The sequence below is a fragment of the Triturus cristatus genome, chromosome 8 (assembly GCF_964204655.1).
Source record: "Triturus cristatus chromosome 8, aTriCri1.1, whole genome shotgun sequence".
NCBI classification, from domain to species: domain Eukaryota; kingdom Metazoa; phylum Chordata; class Amphibia; order Caudata; family Salamandridae; genus Triturus; species Triturus cristatus.
The window spans coordinates 640,697,354-640,717,444 of NC_140591.1; positions in this window are offsets into that span (position 1 = coordinate 640,697,354).

The following is a 20,091-nucleotide window of genomic DNA, read 5'->3' on the forward strand; positions in this document are numbered from 1 at the left end:
TTCCTGTCCTTTTCATTTGACACAGTGCAGGGCAGCGCAGCAAAGTGGTATACAGTGCTGCCCTGTGTGAAATTGTTTCAAAAGATGCCCGAAGTCTTTTGTGGCTTCACATGCTGCACTTCAAACATTCACAGAGCAAATTAGAAACTGTATGGAAAATACTTTAAGAAGGTACTTTGAATGACTTTTGTACAAGAAAGCATACTTTTTGCAACTGTCATTCAGATGAGTGCCCAAGCTAAGCCTGTATTTGGTTCACAAAAATGCAACGTTTTACCTATAGGGAAAATTACAATTTGGCCCACTACTACTTATGCATTGAATACCCATAATTGGATCATAAGTACCATCATTTTCCTAGGACCAGCGTTACGCATAAGTTTGACATCATCATGCCAAGAACAGCCACTATTATAAAAGGAAAAGCTTTATACCTAGCAATGGCATCATGATATTATAGGGGTGGCATTATGGGTTAAATTGCCACCATTATACAAGAGAAATAATTTTGCTGGGGTGGGCACCATCAAATAATGGATGCCCACAATGTGTTGAGAACTTCATCCATTATGAAAGGTGAGCATTATACAAGGGGAGAGCACCAACATGCCATAGATGACCATAGTATGCAATTAGTTATCATGACTGTTTCAAAGACAGCATCGGACTAGGTTGGGCACAGCTGTGCCATCGAAATCAGAGGGAATATTTATCAAGTGATGGCCCAAAAGCCATTGGATACGCAAATGCTGTGATTTCAGGGGCAGTTGTTTACTAGAGAGCGCAGACAGGCACCATCATGCCAAAAATGCCACAAATATGCCACCAATTACCATCTTTATGCAGGGGCAACCTTATGCAAGGGTGGACACACGTTTATGCTTGCTCATATACACAAGCATAATGATAAATACAAGCTCGCAAATACACACACTTACAGAGCCAGGTGCACACTCACGCCCTATGCACTCATGAACAGACACACAAATATGCACCAATTAATGTGCTCTTCTAACTGATGAAGGAATACGGCTTCATTCAGTAGTTTGTTGTAAATGTCGAAGTGATGGTTTTATCTGAATTATATTGTTTCTTACTATGTGTAAATTAAAAAAAAAACACCTTTTTTTGTAAAACATTATTTGAATCTAAGATTTACTATCTTCATGAAATATTCTGTTGCCTGGCGCCTGCTAATTGCTATTGTTTATCTGTATACTTGATGAAGTGCGCGATATTTTATTTGGTTTCTATGAAAGAAAGACTGCGATGAGGCAGGCTCGAAGTCTTTTATTGCACTTTTGATTAGTTGGCGCCTAGAGTGAGATCATGTGATCTCTGGTCTTTTGTTGACATTTGCTTTGCATAGGCTTTGTTCTGCGGTGTGATAAGTTAAAGGAATATGGGGCATATTATCAAGACAGGCGATAAAATTATCGCCGCTTTAGCGGCAGAAAACTGCAGCGATAATGGGCTTGATAATATGCTCTATGGAATTCCAATTGAAGCCCATGTTAGATGTGAAGGACATCTAACCTGAGGTTCAATTGGAATTCCATAGAGCATATTATCAAGCCAATTATCACCGTTTTAGCTGCAGTTTTCTGCCGCTAAAGCGCCGATCATTTTATCGCCTGTCTTGATAATGTGCCCCTATGTTACTGCGAGAGAGTTCCTGTAAATACTGACACTTTTAAGCTTCATTTTTAACCCTCGCTAACACAAGGAACTTTTCTTGCTGCCCTGTGTTGTGTGTAAGTTTAATAATCCCCACTCAAAGAACTCTGGTTTGTGCAGAAATTGTTGTTTGGGAACTCTAAAACTAGAAGGGGCATATTTACAAGTCCAGTGCGCCGCTGAAACGTCACTTTTATTTTACTTTCTAGAGGCGCACAGTGCAGACCCATATCTACGAGACAATGGAAAGCCACTCTCCTTGGCTTTTCATGACCTCGTAGATATTGTGTAATGCAACGTAGCAGAAGTTGCTGCGTTGCCTCACACTGCCTCGCGGAGGCGTACCATAGGAGTTGCTTTAGGTGTTCCCACTCAGCTCCCATGGTTTTTGACACATTCCCAAATTTACAGCATAACATAAATCTGTGAGTGAGTCAAAACACTGCGCCTCCCCAGGGGTAGCGTTATGGTTGTTTTTGTGAAGGAAGATGTCCCTTCCTGTGCTGCAGCGTGGAACATCAAATTCCCCCTTCATCACAGACCAAATACTTCAACATCAAATTCACTCATATACATTCATTTGTGGGGCCCATAACACCAATACTTACACTCAGTTGATCTGTTTTCCTAGGGAAATAAGCTTCCAAACGCTGACATGAAAGGAATACCTTTATCTTACCCCAAACACATTGACTTGTAACCTAAGATATCCCTCTAATAAGGAGATGGATCATTTAGTTTTTTGTAGGTTTAGTGTCACAATCATTTATCTACTCTTTAAATACTCAACTAAACTCACTTTTCAAATAATCAACACAACACATTTGTCAATTAATCGATCTAAGAAATATTGCAAGAAACGTTAGAAATCATCATCAGCATTTCAGAGCATCATATTTACCTATTCTGGCTAAAGTTATCCTCTAAGTCAGTCAGTCAAGGAAGAATTTTATTCAGCAAAGTTAGGCCGCAATTCAGTCTCTCAAAGATTCAGGATAACAGCTGTCCAGCAGTGTCACCGTCCTCTCCGTCAGCATAACTTCAGGAAATCGAGTTCGTCAAAGAAGAGCGTTAGCGATTTGTTCAATTCCCTACCTACTTTGATATTGAAAATAATGTCAAAAAGTATCAAGATCGGGGTTCAGAAAGTCCTGATTGGATGACTTGGGGTTAGGAGGTAAAGTTCTCAGGGTGTCCAAACGATGAACTCATCGTACTTGCTAGTTCCGTTTTTTAAATCAAGCAATGTCTTTGGTATTGGCTAGGTTCCCGGAGCGTCCTTGTAGGGTACATGTTCTCCCGGGGTCAGGTCCAGGCCACTGCTGCTAGCGGTGACACATGCGCACTTCAGCCAGAACCTCGTGTTGTCAGGGCAGTCACATTTAACATCTCGTTCAGCCATCTTATTTAGGCCGAAATGGTCAACTTAAGCAAAAGAAACACAAAAACGTAATTGAAACATAGAAATGGCTAATAAAGTGTTATTCCCTTGCTAATACCCATATGTGTGTGTATTTATCTAGCAGAAGCAACACTCAGAGCGGTTTATACTCACTGAATAAAGCACAAATCACAATTACATCACCAAAGCAACATATAACATGCAATTTTCTAATTTCCTACTATTATTATGCGTACTTAAGTTAGTTTACAATTAAAATAGCCATGCAAAATGCAATTCCCACGTGTAATTCTTTTGTTGTATGATTGGTAAATGTTCACTGCAAACCAATTAATATGATTACTATCAGTTAATTATTCAGATTGATATAAACATGCAGAATAGGGGGGGGGGTTTACAAAATTTTGTACTACCCGCTCCAGCAGAAGTTGCTGCGTTGCCTCACACTGCCTTGGGGAGGCGTACCATAAGAGTTGCTTTAGGTGTTCCCACTCAGCTCCCATGGTTTTTGACACATTCCCAAATTTACAGCATAACATAAATCTGTGAGTGAGTCAAAACACTGCGCCTCCCCAGGGGTAGCGTTATGGTTGTTTTTGTGAAGGAAGATGTCCCTCCCTGCACAAAAACAGTGCAATTTCATCGCAGGCATCCTTGCACAATGTTGTTGGCACTAGGTAGCCATTTGTGTGCCAGCGCAGTGTAAGAAGACAGGAATGTGCTTATCTCATAGATACGTAGCATTCCTGCCCTTTACATTTGACGCAGGGCAGTGCAGCAAAGTGGCATGCAGTGCTGCCCTGCGGCAAATTGTTGCAAAAGAGGCCCGAAGTCTTTTGTGGCTTCACGTGCTGCACTTGAAACATTCACGAGGCAAATTAGAAACTGTATGGAAAATACTTTGAGAAGGTACTTTGAATTACTTTTATACACGAACACATACTTTGTGCAACTGTCATTCAGATGAGTGCCCAAGCTAAGCCTGTATTTGTTTCACAAAAATGCAACTAACTACCAATAGGGAAAATTGCAATTTCTCCCACTACTACTTATGTATTGAATGCCCATAATTGGATCATAAGTACCATCATTTTCCTAGGACCAGTGTTACGGATAAGTTTGACATCATCATGCCATGGATGCTCTCATCATAGTCCCCCATTATACCAAAGCCTGTATCATACCAGTGGCAGGGCCAGACTGGCCATGGCGGGCACCGGGCGTTTCCCCGTTAGGCCGCCAGGGTGGGGGCCGGCTTTGGGCCCCTGTGGGGTCTGGTTTTGTTACCGGGTGTCGGCAATATCGGCCCCCTGTAACAAAATCGGCCGAAACCAGCCCTCCCAAACACCTCGGCTGCATCCCCCAGCCCCTAGGGGGTGTCAGCCGAGCAGTTTGCCAGGGCCGGTTTCGTTTTCCAGTCCGGCCCTGACCAGTGGTGTTTGCCATCATGCTATGGATACCCCGATATGCCAATAACAGCCACTATTATAAAAGGGAAAGCATTATACCTGGCATTGGCATCATGATATTATTTGGGGTGGCATTATGGGTTGAATTGCCTCCACTATACAAGAGCAATCATTTTGCTGGGAGAGGCACTATCAAGAAATGGATGCCCACAATGTGTTGGGGCCTGCATCCATTATGACAGGGTGAGCATTATACAAGGGGAGAGCTACAACATGCCATAGATTACCATAATATGCAATTAGTTACCACCACTGTTTCAAAGCCAGCATCAGACTACTAGGCGTTTTTTTTTTCTTGAAGTTTTATATAGGGCAAACTTGCCCCGAAGAGGTTTCAGGTATCAGAGCGCTTTACATGAGCACTAGTTGCCTTACACAAGGATACATTCACTTTTTGTAGGTACTGGGAGATAACGTGATTTGCCCAAAATCACAGGATGTTGAGCGTCAAAGCCAAGACTCGAACCCGGTTCCCCATATTAGAAATCCACCGCCCTAGCCGTTGGCTACATTCTTTCCTCAAGGTTAGGCACAGTTGTGCTGTCGTAATCAGAGGGAATCTTTATCAAGAGGGAGCCCAACACCCTTTGGATACTCATATGCTGTCCAGAAACTACTATTGTGATTTCAGGGGCAGTAGTTTACTAGAGGGCGCAGGCATGCACCCATCATGCCACAAATATGCCACCAATTACCATCTTTATGCAGGGGCAACATTATGCAAGGGTGGACACATTTATATAATTGCTCATGTACACAAGCATGCTGATAAATATAAGCGCGCATATAAACACACTTACAGAGCCAGGTGCACACTCACGCCCTATGCACTCCTGAACAGACACACAAACATGCGCCAATTAATGTGCTCTTCTAACTGATGAAGGAATACGGCTCCGTTCAGTAGTTTGTTGTAAATGTCGAAGTGATGGTTTTATCTGAATTATATTGTTTCTTACTATGCGTAAATTTTGAAAAAAAAAAAGAGCCTTTTGTTGTAAAAGCTTATTTGAATATAAGATTGACTATCTTCATGAAATACTGTATTGCCTGGCGCCTGCTAATTGCTATTGTTTATCTGTGTACTCGATGAGGTGCGCGGTATTTTATTTGGTTTCTATGAAAGAAAGACTGCGATGAGGCAGGCTCGAAGACTTTTATTGCACTTTTGATTAGTTGGCGCCTAGCGTGAGATCACGTGATCTTTGGTCCTTTGTTGACGTTTGCTTTGCATAAGCTTTGTTCTGCGGTGTGATAAGTTGAAGGAATATGCCACTGCGAGAGAGTTCCTGTAAATAACGTCACTTTAAGCTTCATTTTTTATCCTCGCTAACACGAGGAACAGTTGGAGTGCATTATTATTTTGAAAGGGCTCTTTGGTGCCTCCACAAATATATGCCCGCTCAGAGACCCTCTTTCATCAGGCTCACACTGAAAGGATAAGGGCTCTTATCTCTGTGTGCAGACAGCTGCAGTATAAACTGCTGCTCCCAGGGTGCACGCGCAGGTCAAGGGCTCATCTGTATCACTGAGTCTTGTGTTGTCACTTAGCATCACAAAGGGCGAACTCTGTGATCCGGAATTATCCCCTACTGATATGAGTCCACTCCGTGCATCTCGCTGGGGTTGCTAACCGGTGGCCTTCCACACCCCATAGATCGTCGTCCTCACACAGTCAGGCGTGCAATTAAGGGCTGCGGTTAGATGCAATGCAACTCGATTTTTGAGGCGATTGTATATAAATGGAGTGAGTGTGAATAAATGTCTTTGACATGAAGTATACTTTTATTTCCGAAATGTTTATAGAAAATAGAATCAGCTGCTACAGAATGTCGAGCTCGGTCTACAGTCCAGGCAGGCAGCCAGTAGTAGAAAGACAGAAGCTGGAAGAGACATAGACCCGATTAAGACTAATGTTGTAAAAGCCTGAATTCAATCCTCAATTTAAAAAGACATTAAAATATAGGCGAGGGAGATTCCCTTTTTTAATCTGAGGCAAGCAGATGCAAAACGTTGTCCATTTCCACCCATTTCCCTTGTTTTGCATCTGCCTGAGTCGAATTAAATAGAGGGAGAAAGCAGGTGGTATGCACTCCAGCACATGAACGTCTTATTTCACACAGGAATGCATGGAATGAGGAATTCTGCTGCTGCTGAACACAGACAGGAGCCTGAGACTGTAATAACCATAATATTAATCTCACTAAGTTACTTATGTTATATGCATTGCCCGAACGCTCACAGGCTGGAAGAAAATTAGGCCTGGGTGGAGTTCACAGAGTTCTGCTACGTGGGACTCCACGAAGTGGCAAAAAAATCTGTACCCGCGCTACACAGAATTCCGCAAGCGGCAGACTGTGTTAGGGTCATGCAGTTTGCGGTAATTTTAAACTCCCGGTGTTTGCACCGTGCTGTAAAATCATCTTGAACGCCACCTTGCGCAACGCTAAAGGGCACAGCTCCCTTTCTGCTACTCGAGTAGATTTTTTACTCGAGCAGCTGTTTTCTCAACGCAAACTGAAGGTTTCTCAACATGAATGGCTGTGACCTGCCACGACCACTTGCATTTAGAAATCTGACCACCCATGTTGAGAAATCTTTTCTCACTCACGCTTGCCAACTAGACCATGGCGAGCGCGAACAAGGAAATATCATGCCGGGAGGTGGATTTTCCTCGTTCATGCTCGCCAACTTGACATTGACGAGCACGAGCGAGCGAGCGAGCGAGGACAAAAACTCTGCTCCACGGAGCAGAGTTTTTTAGAACTGCACAAACTCCATGAATGGAGCAGAGTTCACCACCCAGGGTTAAAGAAAATGGGAATGTTTTGCATGCTCCAAATTTTCCTGAATGTCATGCCACCACTAGTACATGGACTTTTGCTCTTCTCTATTTAAGTACTGGGATTATGGTTATCTTGCCACGCTCTTGAATTACAAGTGGGCACATTACAAGTACTACACAAGCATGCAGGGGTTACATAAGGAAAGCATCTATGATACCTTTTTTTCTGACAACAGGCTGCAATGTAATAACATCAAATTGGTGTGAGCACACCTTGTGCATTGGCACAAACTGCTGTCCTTCTCTATAGTCAGGTAGCTGTATGTGGTAAACAGGAAAAAGTGTCTTTCACAAAGTTATATTATTAAAAAAATATATGCCTTGGTCATAGTGGAAGAACTATTCTGTCTGCAGATAAATGTTATCTTTGCTACTAGACTCATATGCAAAAATCTGTATCGTCACAAAATGTCATATGATGGAAAGGTGATTAAAGAGTTGGATAAACTTACAATAACTACATTGTCTTTCTGTGAAGGAGGAATAAGTAGTGGTTCGTTATAGAGTGTCTTAGGCCAAGTACAGTGAAAACACACACCGAGATTGTCTTCTCTTGCACCCTTCTGAGTGTATGGGCAATCCCTAAGCGTTTTGGCAAAACTCACTGTCAGATCGGTTATTGTCAAAGCATTCAAGGGATTATGGGGCATATTATCAAGACAGGCGATAAAATTATCACTGCTTTAGCGGCAGAACACTGCCGCTAAAGAGGCGATAATGGGCTTGATAATATGCTCTATGGAATTCCGATTGAAGCCCATGTTAGATGTCCTTCACATCTAACATGGGCTTCAATTGGAATTCCATAGGGCATATTATCAAGCCCATTATCGCCGTTTTAGTAGCAGTTTTCTGCCGCTAAAATGGCGATAATTTTATCGCCTGTCTTGATAATATGCCCCTTATTTTGGAATTATCGTGTTACTACTATTTTGTTTCCTGGAGAGGAAATTCATGAGGACCATTACTACTCCAGGCACAAATCTGAGGTACATAGTGCAGGATGTGCCAGTTAGACTGTCACAACAAATTATGGTATTAGTGGGATTAGAGGCAGTAATGGCGACGGAAGGATTGCCAGTGCTTAGGCACATTAAGGAGTATTTTTAATGTTTCCACACCTGTTACAAATGTGTAATAATGTGGTGCTGTTGATCCTCATATTCCCTCTCTAGATATCCAGTTTAAACTTTGAGTAAACAGCCCCATCACTTCTTAAAAGGAATTTAGCTGGGGAGGCAGAGCAAGGACTAGCCTGATGATTAAACTATCCCCTACCTTGATCCATATCTCGAATATCATCGGCCAAGCAAATTTAGTAAGCCCTCCCCATCCTAGAAGAGGTACATTCATCCCTCTTACATCAATGAATCTCTCAAACATTAAATCCATCCACCCATGCATTCACATTTTCATCCCTCCACGTTTTCATCCATCCATCCTTGTACCATTCCATCAATCATCCTTTTACGATTCTATCCATCCACACTTTCTTCATTTCAGTCTTCCATCTATCTTTCCTCTCACACTTCCAACCCTTCATATCCCGTTGCCCATCCATCCTCTCTTTTCCATTCAACCACCATTTCATTCTCCTTTTATTGATTCGCCAACCCATAATTTCCATCTAGGAATTCATGCATTCATCCATCCATCCACCCATTCTGCGTTTTATCATTCCAGTCATTCTTTCTTTCACCCACCCATGCACATATTGTGTTGCACTTTCATCCAAAAGTCCTTTCATTAGTTACAGAACCTACTATCCCCCTCTCTAACGCATTACAAACTGTGCGGCTTCTAGGCAACAAGGAAAACAAAGCATAGATAATAAACATAATAAACATAGTTAGCTGGCCTATTTACTTCATTAATCTAAATTAGAAATTCCCTTCTTTCCACCTAGTGATAGGATCCCAGATTATCCTGCCCAATTTCCTCCCTTTTTTGCCTTTCCTAGCATATATCTCCTTCTCGAGGTGATACACAAAAAGTAGTTTAGCAAGCCATTGATGATACGTGGGCGGTAAAGGATTAAGCCAGGCCGTGGCCAAGCACAATCTATAAACTGCAGCGGCTACAAACAAAAACTCTCCCCCTGACTGCATCCCTCCTTCCTCCTCATTTATGCCTAACAAAATAATTGGGGGAGTTAACGAAAAGGCATTTATTCCTAAAACAGTCATTATGAAGTTCTCAACTTCTTTCTTCAGCATACCTAAGTGAGGGCACGTAGCAAACACATGTTCTAGGTCTGCTACGTCGCTTCCACATCTAAAGCATTTTGTTCCTAAAGTTCCTCCCCATTGGGCTATTTTGAGTGGGGTATAATACAAGCGATATATCGTTTTATAATGCTGTGCCTGCAGTGGTGCAGAGCACAGGAGCCTATGCCCCTCTTCCAGGGAAAGTTCAAAACAACCCTGACTAACACTCAGACTATCCTTCCACTTGTCGCTCCACTTCACTAGGTCGTCCTGCTTTCCCTTCATTAATTCGTAATAAAATCGTTTAATCGAACAATCTTTCCCTATCCGAATCGCTTCCATTACCAGATCCTTATCAAACCCCGAAGATCCACCTATTTTATTCGCCAAAAAGCTCCTAATTTGCAGAAACTTAAAAAAATGATTATTTTGCAAATTATACCTATTCTGGAGCTCGATATATTGACAAATACCTGAATCCCCCATAACATCCCCTATGCTCCTCACCCCCTTAGCTACCCACTCTGCGAACACTGAGTCAGCAAAAATCTCTTGAGGTAGATTAGGATTATCATTGAGCCTAGTATAGCGATTAAACCTTCCCAAGCCTGCCCTTTTCCGAAATGCTTTCCAGACTGCAAAAGCTGCCATGATAGTCTTAAATTTAGTGCGCTTGTAGTAGCTGGGCTCCGTGAATTTCAAAAACACATTTTCAGCATCCCTGCCCAAAACCAGACCGTATATTGCACCCGTACCTAGATCACTACCCCCTTCAGCCTCAGCACCCCCCACCAACCCTAACATGTTTTGGAACATTGCGGCCCAATAATACAGTTTTAGGTCGGGCACTGCCCACCCTCCCCTTTCCTTTGGCAGTGTCATAAATCTAAGTGCCCTTCTTGTCTTCCCTTTCCCCCAAATAAATCTATTAAACATATGTTCTATCTTTTTAAACCACCTAGCATCAAACAAAAGAGGAATTGCCCTGAATAAATATAAAAACTTAGGGAGAATTAACATTTTAATTACGTTTGTTCTCCCCACTAGGCTCAGGTGCAAATTCTCCAGTCTATCCAGGTCTTTTTGAATTTTACCAATTAATGGAGCAATATTCCTTTCCACTAATACGTCCAAATCAGCCGAAATCAAAATCCCTAAATATATACCTGAGTGAGTGACACGATTATCAGTGCAGATCGCAAAACGATTTTTAATTATTTGTGTCTTTCCCACGTTCAACTTATATCCCGAAATATAACCAAATTTTGTTGCCTCAAGTTCAATTTGATTAATAGACTCCGTTGGTACTGGTGTAATGACAGCCACATCGTCAGCATAAGCTAACACTTTACACTGACCAGTTAAAGTAGGGAGAGCGCTAACCAACCCACATACCTCAATACGACGAATAAATGGGTCCATATAAATGGCAAACAGCAGAGGCGAGCAGGGACACCCCTGCCTAGTTCCACGACTTATTTGAAATTGACTTGTATAACCTGCATTGACCCGGATAGCAGCAGCAGGATTTAAGTACAAGGCTTTGATTGACTTGATGAATCCCTGTTTTATACCGACCCTTTCCATAGCCCCCCATAGATAGCCCCAGGAGACCCGATCAAATGCCTTTTCCGCATCCAATAGCATAACAGCCATCGGGTCCCCTGAAACTTCCATAGTATCAAATAACGTGATCACTTTACGTATATGGTGAGTTGTCCCCCTTTCTGGAATGAAACCATGCTGCATTCTACTCACAATATCCGTAATCACTCCTGCAAGCCTTGTAGCCAACACCTTAGAAAACACTTTTGCGTCGGAATTCATTAAAGTAATCGGTCTGTAAGATCCAGGCTCCTCCGGGGGTTTCCCTTTTTTCAATATTAATACAATTACCGCACCCCCCCATGATGCAGGGATTGAGGATCCTATTTGCGCCTGCTGCATTGTGTCAGTAATACCCTCCTTTAATGCCCCCCAAAAGACCCGATAAAATTCTACAGGGATTTGGTCCGGTCCTGCTGCCTTGCCTGCCGGCAATTTCCAGACTGCTTCTTTTATATCCTCTACTTGCAATGACCCCTCTAAGCGCTCTGCTGCATCCTCCTCTAGTACTACCCCTGGCAACCCTTCAAAGTACTCATTAAAAGCCCAGTTGTTAAATTCTCCGAGATCCTCAGTATATAACTTTTCATAAAAACTCCTAAATACGTCCCGGATTTCCTCTGAATCCGAATGTAACCTACCCACCGTATCCCTAATCTCCCTTATTGTTCCAACAGCCTCCTGTTGCCTTGCCCGCACCGCAAGGTGCCTACCTACGGCTTCACTACACTCATAGCACTTCTCCCTTTTAGCTGTGAGCAACTCTGCTGCTTTAATAGCCACGTCCCTTTCAGCCTCGCCTTTCACTTTCAGTAACTCATTCCATGCGTTATCAACTTGAATACCATTCCGGAGACATTCTTCCAATTCGGCCTCAGCCAAAACCAGCTTTCCCCTTACCTCCTCACCCCTCAAGCGTTCTTGTTTCCGTTTATAGGAGCTAAAACTCATTGTCTCACCTCGAATTCCTGCCTTAAAGGCATCCCAAACCACTCCCGCTGGCGCACTACCTCTATTAAACAGAAAGAAATCTTTAATCCACCTGGCCATATGCTCTACATAGGCCTCATTTTTTAACAGTCCCCTCTCAAACGTCCAATTGCTACACTGTCTCTCACTTGTTTTATTTGGTTTATTTAAAAAAGTAAGTATTAATGGGTTGTGATCACTGAATAGCCTTGGTAATTTATCTATCTGCACATTCGTTGCGTCAGAACTAGGGATCAGAAAGTAATCCAACCTAACACACACTTGATGCGGGGCCGAATAGTACGTGTACCCCTTGTCGACCACCCGTTTTATCCCCCAAACATCTACTAAAGCATTATTAACCATTAAGTTTTCCAACGCTCGGCTCACTCTTTTCTTTCTTCCTTTATATTTACCAAAAGAACCTTGCCCTAGCCCATCTGCCCCATTGATGTTAAAATCTCCAGCTATAATAACTCTGGGGGCCCAGGTAGCCATCTCCACATCCAAAAATTGAAAAATTTCCGGGTCATCTTCCGTTGACCCATAGACTGATATAAGTGTAGTCCATACCCCATCCAAAAAGCACTCTACCATGGCCCACCTTCCCCACTGATCCTGCGCTTTCTTCCTTACCCCAATAGACCTATTTCTAGCAAGAATAGCGACCCCTCTCTTCTTTACCCCTTGTTTGGAACTCACCAATAAGTGGAAGCCCAGCTGACTCAACAAATATACTTGTGTATCCATTATATGTGTCTCCTGCACAAACACCAAATCAACATTCATTTGCCTTAGAGCAATAGAGATTCTCATTCTTTTTTGTGCGTCATTTAAGCCACACACATTCCACGTTACACACCTAAAACCCATGAAAACCCATAAATATCGTTGCACAAAACCTCTCCCCTTTCTTTCCTTATCCTTAAATTACCCTTCATTGCATCTTGGCTTGCCACCCTTAGGACAACATCCCTCTGTGTCCCAGCATCCGCTTTTTCCATCTCTTCTTTTTCAGCGATTCCTTTCCTATGATTGTGTTCACGACACTCCCCTCTATTATCGCTTTCTCTTACTATAGGGCATATTAACAAGGGCTTTATCTCCACTTTTTTGGCTTTAAAAGCCAAAGAAGCGGAGATAAAAATATCGCCCTATCAACAACAGGGTGCTAACATGCACAATCGCATGTTAGCACCCTTTTTCACTACGCTTCCCTTTGCATCTCTAATGAGATGCAAAGTGGGCGTTCCAGAGCAAAATAATAGGAGAAATCTCGCTAAGCGACATTTCTCCTATTATCAAGCTTCACGCTAACCCTGTTAGAGACAAAAAAAGCAGCACTAACCACGGTTAATGCTGCTTTTTTACGTCTGCTAATTTTCAGACTTAGCCATGATTGTAATCCAATGGGAGGTGGATTACATGGCTAAGTCCACCATGAGCCATCAACAAGGATATCCCTGTCCTTGTAGTTTTATCGCTGCATTACCAGCGATAACCTCCCAAAATGCCGCTATCGCTGGATTTTTTATTTGCCTAGGCGGTTAGCATTGTTAATAACGTGATAACCAGGCGATATTATCCAGCGATAGCGGGCGTTAAAAAAATGAACGCTAAGCGCCCTTAGCGTTAATTTTCCCTGTTCCTTGTTAATATGCCCCCAAGTTTTTTAGGAGCTTTGGTCTGAAGAGATGCAGGCAGAACAGGATAATAAATAACTAATCAGTGCTCCTAGTGTCAACATCACCCGTGCATAAGCTGCTATGGCAGAGGGTGAGTGCAAAAGGGTGAGGGGCACTGATGGGTTGAGGTTCACAATGTCACTGAGTCAGATGGAATCATGTAGAAGACCAGGCATGAAACTAATGATGATGTGCAGCTGAGGTCAGAGTTGGTGTGGAGTTGCATGAAGGACAAAAAAATAGCAGCACCACATTTTGTGAGATTTGTCTGTTGATAAAGCCTGGCTGTTCTGCTTGTTACTCAGCCTGTTGCTTTTGTGTAAAGGCCAGCCAGTAGTGTTTTGCCCCGGTTTGGGGCTCAATGTACGCCTAGCAGTACAAATTCCTGTATACAGACACCAGCACATGGTTCATATATGTAAGATTTGTGCTTTATGAAAAGCACATGTTACACATAGGTATATATATGCTTGCCCCCTTGCATGCGCCTCCTTTAATTTAGGGATAGAATTAGGATCAAAGCCAGATTACAATACTTTAGTAGTTTCGATTTTCCCCAAATATATTGTTTTTGTGCTGTCCTGCCCTAGACACGCTATTCTTATGTACATTAACTGGAGATTGGCACAAAGGAGATCAGGAACGAAGCAAGAGTCAGCTTTGACGCCAAAATGAACTTTTTCAAGTTGATCTGTTTGTGCCTCTTTCTGATGCTCAAGCATCAGCCCAATGTTTTAGAATATCTGGGCCAAACACTTGTGACAGCAATAGAAGAATATAGCAGTCAACCAATTTATCAATTATTCAGGTGATAAAAACCCTGTCAATATCTTTAAAAATCATGATTACAGGAGCACGACAGTGATTTTTTATGTAATTTTTTTAAATTAAATTTTAACACTTTAGATACAGTGAAGCATAGAGATTTTTTTCATTCTCGAGTAACATGCATAGGTAGACAGAGATCTATGGTATTCGTATGTGTCCTGGGATATGCCTATAGGTCAATAATGTGGTTGTGGGGCCACGTCTACCCATGGTGCTTGTGGGAGTCTTAGTATTCTGCCCGAGTGAGTGAGTAACGGTCCCTGTCCCCTACTGGCGTTATCTAAGCTGCTGGTTTGCATCCTTAACTTAGAACCTGGATGTTGAACTGGGGTACTGGTTTGGGTTCAGCGGGGGGTAGGGTGTGTGTGCAGATGGGAGGGAAGTAAGTAGGTCTACTGCGTAGGTGGGTGGGGCTACTTTAGCGGCTGGCGACTCTTGACCCAGGGGGGGCTCGACTCCTTCCACTTTATTAGCCCTGGGCTATGCTCTATGGCGTGGACTGTAATGGGGCTTCTCCGATAGGTGTGTGCTCTGACTCGTTACGTCTGCCATCTGGTCCTATTGGTGTGTCGGATGCTGTTTGGACAGGGAGTGCCTCGACTGGCTCTGCACGTGTGATTTGCTGACTGAACTGGAGTAGTATTTGTGCCCATTCCATGGATATGTGGTGTTTGCATGTTCCCTTCGCTTCTTCCTCTCGGAACGCATCCTCTTCTGCGGCGCCCCACTTTCTGATTGCTCCTACCCAGGCCTCCACCGGAGGTCCCCCCGGGGCTCGCCAGGGCATTTGTATAGCTCTCTTTGCCAAGAGGAGCATGACACTAATGATGACTATCTTCACAGGAGGACACAGCACACCCTAAATGCATAAACCTTCCTTTCTATTGCCCTGTGATTTCAGATTGACCTGATATCAGTAGTTGCCGGCCTCATGAGAATTTCCCATGTTTCATTTTCACCTGGAAATTTCCGCTGCAGAAATCAACTATGTGAAGGACTGGGTGAAAACAAGCAGTACATGAAACTTACATTTCTGCATGGTGTTTCCCAAAACCACATCATTTCAATTTTTTCCGTGTCCCTGGAATTACTCGGACCCCTGATAATGGTAATTCGGAGAGAGGAAATAACAGTCATTTTTCAGAAATTCGCGTAATCAAGGCTATAGAGTTTATTTATAAAGCAAGGTTAGACATGGACTTAAGCAAGAACATTTCTTCTGCATGGAACAACATGATTATCGATGTAGCTGCCAATTGAGTGGGAAAGTGCAAGATTCCTTTCTGACATTTACTTTGTTTGAAAGATTTAGTTAAACCAAATAAATGGCAATGTTGGCAGAGCATTTGGCTGCAGACGTAGGGGTATATCTTAGTCATTAATACAAGAGGGCATGTGGGTCTGGGATTTTCCAAAATGCACTGGCTTGTACTAACAAACATGGCAACGGTGGAGGGCTGTGCAGCTTGGGACTGGGTAATGGGCATAGTTTGGGTACACAGAATTAGTGGCATTAGGTTAGAGTCATTTGGAAAAGTAAGGAACATTTATGATAACATCAATATATACATAGTGCTAGGGGCCAGAGTCAATCTAACAACAAGAAGATGGTTGCATTCATTTTGTTTGCTGTACCAAGCAACAGGCTGCAAGGTGATTTCCATCCATAATGGCATGACTACAAATTACCAATTTCATGGCCAGTCAGTGCTTTTATATTTTTGAGATGTAACCCTGGATGTGTTTTGTTCTTTAAGGCGTGAGACTGTTTGTGTTGATTGTAACCAGAGGATAAATGGAGCAGCAAATAATATTTGCCCATTGCTCACATGTTGCTTCTGAAGGTAATTGTCGGTATTTTTTCACTCCTCACTTGTCTCCATAGTGAGGCATCTCTGTGTAGCTACCAGACTGAGCCTTTCCTCAAGGTAGACAAAGCTATGTTTTTTCAAATTAGGTTATTGTTTGACTGGGGTGTGCACCCTGGTCTAGCAGCCAACACAATCCTTGTCAGGTTAAGGTACAAGCAAACCCTAAATTAACCTGTGCTCAACCCCCTGGTAGCTTGGCACAGAGCTTAACTTAGAGACAATGTGTAAAGTATTTGAGCAACACTTCAAACAGTATAACAATGAAAAGACCACACAAAAGATTGCACACCAGGTGAGAAAACTAGAGCCTCATTTGTGAGTAATACAAGACCAAAACAACAGAAATACAATCAGTAGAACTGGAGTTAAGAATTTTTAAAGAATGAACTGTGAAATAGCACCTTACAGCAGAAAGCATCGAACTGGACCCAGTCAAAGTCAAAAGCCGACTTCTATGAAGTGCAGATTTGATACCGTCACAGATTAGTCCCACTTAAGTTTTACCTTCTAAAGTTATGTGCCAAAATTCCAATTCGAATTGGAGAGGGCCGAACGTTGCAAGGAGAGTGTCATGGGCAGCGTGACACAAAGAGAAGGCTGGACGTCACACACAAGCATACTGGAGCTTCGAGGTGGCAGTCCTCAGTGGGAGATCAATGCTTGCTTGATGTCTTTACTGTTCCTTAAAAATATTCTTCCCTGAATGCCGTAAACTCCTTACTACACTTTAACACTACCCATACCATAACCCCAAAAACCCTTACTAACCTTTACACTATGCTTATTTGAACTCTAAAATCTCCTTACTTCCTGCTCTGACCATCCATGATGCATAAAACCCCTTATTGCACCATAACACCACCCAGCCCTGAACCACAATGCCCCCTACTACCAATTAACACTACCCATCCCTAAAGCCTAAAATCCCATTACCTTAAATTTCCATACAGTGAGTTGTAAATGTAACACATTGTAACTTATCTTATTGTCACTTATCTTTTTGTAAATGTGTTGTACAAATATTCATTTCAAGTGCCATGTGCAGTAACTGGTCACAAAGAATAAACAAAATGGGGTTGAACCCATTTCTAGGATGACTGGATGAATCCAAAAATCTGACGTAAACCATAATAAAACACAGCTCAATCGACAATTCCTCTTGCTATGCAACCTTCCTCAGAGACAGCTATAACGAAAGCAAAGCACTCTCCACATTCAAAAAATTCCATGTCAAACTGTGTCAAACCTGTCTCTAGTCCATTCAAAGGGCACCTGTATTTCCATCCACAAATTCATTGTAAAATTGGTCAACAAGATCAGCCAAAGAAATGCCCACCTGCTCTCATGTGGGTCAATGTAATGTTCAGTGCTGAAAAACCTTTGAAACACTCCTGATCACCAAGGCACACAGCTCAAAAGAGGAATTAGGACTTTCAAGCACATATCCCACATATATTCCACTCAATTGGTGTCTCGTTATGTTGATGAGTACTGGGGCGTGCCCACAAGAGCTTGCTCACTTACACCCATCCACATGCATCAATTCACAAGCACACGCACACATAAGCTTATCATCCACAAGCATGTACATATGCACACACCTATTCACACCATGCACATGCTAATAGGCAATCATTTATGCATACACACATGCCCTCAACATTGACCAAGCACTTAATAGGCCCTGATGGTGACAGAGTATAATGGGAAAGTGAAGCACAAAGGCATCAGGAATATGTTTTTTTACAGATATGTTCATAGCGTGAACTTGACCCGAAAGTATCAGGTATCAGAGCGCTTTACATAGCACCAGTTGCGTTACATGAGAACACATTCATTTTTGTTAGGCATGGAGAGATTAAGTGATTTGCCTAGAATCACAGGGTGTTCATCGTTGTTGCCGAGACTCAAACCCAGTTCCCCAGATTCGGTGTCGACCGCCCTAGCCCTTAGGCCAATTCCTCTCCCCTTGAGAGTTGCTGGAGACTTTGGAGATGGAAGGGACTCAGGGAAGACTGCAGCCCCTCCTGTCACTGGCTGACCTTTTGATGAGTCAGCCAATGAGAGGAGAACCTTCTCTAGCTCATTACTGAGTGGGGAGGGGGCTAGTGAGTGTTTCTGACCCCACCCCGGTCTTTGGCGTGATATCTTTTATAGACCGTCAACCCAGGGCACTTCAGGGTTTATAACTGAAGCACCCAAGGCGGAAACTGCAAATCACTCTTACCCTTGTCATCAGGGGGTGGACCTCACAGGGCTTGCAATGCCGATGAGGTCATTTCCCTAGTAACTGTGAAATCTTCAATACAGCAAAACGCAATGAAGGCTGCCAGGCACCTGCGCATTATCACATGTAATATGTTACCTAATTGAAATATAAACAAGAAAAAAGAAAGAACAAGTAAGTCATCTGTGTAGCCATAATACAGAAAAATATCTTAAAACATATTAGACTAGCCCCATTAATCTGCAGGTGCATATTTTAAAGGATTATCTATTTGGGGGTCCCATCCCACCTGGGCTGTATACAGAATATTTAATTGTCTGCCCTCCAAGTCTAGAACCATAATATAGCACTGGAAAGTATCGCGCTTCTCTGAACTTGATATCTGCTCTAAAAATACTTAAACATACATTTTGCATACAATAGCAAGCTTATTTGCAACGATCTGAGCCATCAACGTTATTCTTTTAATTCTGGTAGTAGCAGTCATTAAATAAAACAAAACAATATTTCATATTTTTGTCTTAAACTCAGTTAGGATGACATTCCTTTTTTTGCAGTTTTGCCTCTGAAGCATCTCATGGATAAAAAATGCCCGTCCCTGGAGTTGCCTTGCATTTATTTTAACTAGGCCACAATGAAGAGAAAATCCCAACTTGCTTCCTGAAATGGGTTCTTTTGTTTCTCCCAGGGTATGTCATATGCTCCCTTGAGAGCTACTCTCTATTGTTTCTTACCTGGCGGTCATTTTGCAGAATTTTATAATTTATGACAAGCATGTGGGATTTTACAACGTTTATAAATTGCTGTAGGGCTGAAGGGCTGAGCTGTAGTTGTCCTCAATCCAACCACGCAAACAAAACAAAAAATGTGTCCATGAAGAAACGTGTGTTTTCTTTCTTAACTGCAGTGGCTAGCAATTGAAGGTTATAAACACCTTTTATATATGTTCAAGAAAGAGAACTCGTTGCTAACACGAGGCTGCATCCGAACATATTCTTACGTCATTGAGAAATGTTCTTTTTTTTACCACTTATGCAAAGCTTGCTGTGAGTTTGGGTTTTTTGAAGCGTAAACTGCAGTAACATGACTGCTCGCCTACATTTACACAAGAGTTTCTGATTTTACAAATTGCAGGCGTAAACATATTTCCGAATCGCTAACCAATGCTTGATAGCAGGTTTACTGACTAAAAGAAGAACACTGTTCTAAGGATGCGACAAAAAAAAGGCAGGATCCTCCAACGAATCTTAGTCATTTGATCCCAAGGTTGTTGCCATGGTCGTTGCATAATCAGATTGGCATTTTC